The sequence below is a fragment of the Gossypium hirsutum genome, chromosome A05 (genome assembly GCF_007990345.1).
Source record: "Gossypium hirsutum isolate 1008001.06 chromosome A05, Gossypium_hirsutum_v2.1, whole genome shotgun sequence".
Lineage (NCBI taxonomy): Eukaryota > Viridiplantae > Streptophyta > Magnoliopsida > Malvales > Malvaceae > Gossypium > Gossypium hirsutum.
Window position 1 is genome coordinate 52,679,701 of NC_053428.1, and position 3,807 is coordinate 52,683,507.

Consider the following 3,807-nt stretch of genomic DNA (forward strand, 5'->3'; position numbering starts at 1 on the left):
ATCCTAAACATCAAATTAAGCACCTAGTCATAAAATTTTCAACCTCGGATTCGTGGTTTTGAAACCACTGTTCTGTTTTGGCCCTAAATCGGGCTGTTACAACTCTCCCACCTTTAGGAATTTTAATCCCTGAAAATCTTACCGGTAAAGAAGTTTGGGTACTGTTTTCTCATAGCTTCCTTCGGTTCCTACGTAGCTTCTTCTACCCCATGTCTTTACCATAACACTTTCACTAAAGCTATACTTTTCTTCCTCAACTGTTTCACTTCTCGAGCCAAAATCTTAATCGGTTCCTCATCATAGGTCAAGTCCGATCGAATCTCAATTTCTGTTGGAGAAATCACATGTGAAGGATCAGAACGATAACATCGCAACATTGATACATGAAACACGTTATGAATTCTTGCTAACTCTGCCAGTAAGGCCAACCGATATGCCACTGGTCCAATCCTTTCAATAATCTCGTACGGCCCAATAAAACGCGGACTCAACTTGCCTTTTCGGCTAAATCTCAGAATCTTTTTCCATGGTGACACCTTCAAGAACACTTTATCACCCACCTGAAATTCAATCTCTTTTCTTTTTAAATCTCCATATGACTTTTGTCGATCTGAAGCAGGTTTCAAGCAATCGCGAATTACTATTACTTTCCCTTCGGTTTCTTTAACTAAATCAACTCTGTAAATCTTTTTCACACAAAGTTTGGTCCAATATAAAGGAGTCCGACACTTGCGACCATACAAGGCTTCGTATGGTGCCATCCGTATACTCGAATGAAAACTGTTATTGTAGGCAAATTCAACCAAAGGTAGATATTTCTACCAACTGCCTTCAAATTTTAAAACACAGCATCTAAGCATATCTTAGAGTACTTGGATTATTCTTTCTGACTGACCATCTGACACGGTACTAAAATTCAATTTTGTACCCAAAGCTTCTTGTAACTTTTTCCAGAATCTCGAGGTAAACCTCGGATCTGTATTTGATATTATAGACATAGGTCCCCCGTGCAACCTCACAATTTTAGCAATATATAATTCAGCTAATTTATCAAGTGAGTAATCAGTACGTACCGGTATAAAGTGAGCCGACTTTGTTAACCTATCAACCACTACCCAGACAGCATTCTTCTTTTTAGGAGTTAAGGCAAACCGGTTACAAAATCCATGGTAATCCTATCCCATTTCCACTCAGGTACCATCACCGGTTGGAGTAATCCTGAAGGCACTTGACGCTCAGCTTTTACTTGTTGACAGATCAAACACTTGGTTACAAATTCAAAAATGTCCCTTTTCATGCCTGGCCCCCAATATAACTTCTATAAATCATTATACATTTTTGTGCTACCAGGGTGAACTGACAAACAACCACTGTGCGCCTCATGTAATATCTTCTAAATCAATTCATCATTTTTCGGTACACATATCCTACCTCGAAACATCAAACAGTCATCTGGTCCAACTCGAAAATCTGAGTCGTAACCCGTTTCGCACTGAGTTCTCTTGGTTCGCAACTCACTATCATTCTTTTGAGCATCACAAATTAGCTGGAGAAATAACGGTTTAGCCCTCATCTCTGCCAAGATTTACCCATCATTAGACAATGCTAACCTCGTATTCATGGCTCTCAAAGTAAAAAGAGATTTCCTCCTCAAGGCGTCAGCAACTATATTCGCCTTCCCCAGATGATAATCAATCACTAGCTCATAATCTTTCAATAATTCAAGCCATCTCCGCTGTCGCAGATTCAAATCCTTTTGATTCATCAAATACTTCAAACTTTTGTGATCAGTAAAAATTTGGCATTTCTCACCATACAAATAATGACGCCAGATCTTCAACGCAAAGACAATAGCTGCCAATTCCAAATCATTTGTAGGAAAGTTCTTCTCATGTGGTTTTAATTGTCTCGAGGCATAAGCTACCACTTTACCCTCTTGCATCAGCACACATCCAGGGCCTATTAATGATGCATCACTATAAATTACGAACTCTTTTAGTGGCTCAGGCTTTACTAAAATCGGTGCTTCAGTCAATCGTGCTTTCAACTTTTCAAAACTCTGCTAACATTTATCAGTCCATTCAAACTTAACATTCTTTTGCAGCAACTTAGTCATAGGAGAGGCAATCATCGAAAATCCCTCGACAAAACGTCTATAATACCCGGCCAAGCCTAAAAAGCTTCTAAACTCGGATACATTCTTTGGCGGTTTCCAATCAACGATTGCATAAATTTTGATCGGATCCACCCGAATACCATCACATGAGCCTATATGTCCCAAAAATCTGACTTCATTAAGCCAGAACTCACTTTTGCTAAACTTAGCAAACAGTCTCTTTTCTCTCAAGATTTGCAATATGGTTTTCAAGTGTCCGGCGTGCTCAGACTCGTCCCGAGAATAAATTAGGATGTCATCTATGAACACTACAACAAACTTATCCAAATATGGTCGAAAGATTCGGTTCATCAAGTCCATGAATATAGCTGGAGCATTAGTTAAGTTGAAAGGCATCACAAGGAACTGATAATGTCCATACCTTGTCTTAAAGGCTATTTTCGGCACATCTGACTCTTTAACTCTCAATTGGTAGTAACCGGATCTCAAATCGATCTTTGAAAACACTGTTGCCCCCTTCAACTGGTCGAATAAATCATCAATCCTCGGTAATGGGTACTTTTTCTTTATAGTAACCTTATTGAGCAGTAATCAATGCAAAGCCTCATTGAGCCATCTTTCTTCTTTACGAACAATACAGGAGCACCCCAAGGAGAGAAACTCGGTCTCACAAATCCCATGTCTGTTAACTCTTGCAACTGAGCCTTCAATTCTTTTAATTCAGTTAGAGCCATTCTATATGGGGCAATCGAGATCGGTACAGTCCCCGGCAACAAATCAATGGCAAACTCTATCTCTCTGTTCGGAGCAACCCAGGCAATTCCTCTGGAAATACATCTAGAAATTCACAGACTATCGGTACTGATTCAAGTTTCATTTCATGCATCTCAGTATTCATTACATAGGCAAGATAAGCTTCACACCCTTTCCGTATGTATTTCTATGCAGACATGTGCGAAATCACATAGGCAATTTATTTGATTCATCTGTTCCAACCCAAAAAATTTCACCAATTTCGCACCTCAACTCTAGTGTTTTCTGTTTACAATTTACCTTGGCATCATACAATGTCAACCAGTCCATTAAAACTCATCAAATGATAACAACATCAGATTAGCCGGAAAATAGTGACCTTGAATCATTAATGGGCAATTCTTTCAAACCTTATCAACTAGCACATATTGGCCTAAAAGGTTCGACACTTTAATCGCAAACTCAGTAAACTCAACAGGCAACTTCTTATTAGATACTAAATTCACACAAATATAGGAATGAGTAGACCCGGGATCAATCAATGCAATAACAATAGTATCATAGAGAAAAAATGTACCAGTAATCACATCGGGAGATGATGCATCCTCTAGGGCACATATGGTATAAGCTCTAGCAGGCGCTCTAGCTTCTAATCTTGTCGCTGAATCTTTCATTACAGTTTTACTGCTAGCTCCACTTCCAGTATTTCTCAACGGTCTACCTCTGCTGGCGGTAGTACTTAGTCTAGCACTCTGAAATTTTTCTTCTTTAACTTTCTCTGGACAGTCTCTGATAAAATGCTCGCGAGAACCACACGAGAAATAAGCTCGCTCGTTTCCCCAACACTCACCAAAATGTTGCCTGCCACATTGCTGACATTCGAGCTTTCTAGACCGCACATTACCAACACTTTCCACTGAAGTAGCTTGAGCTTTAGA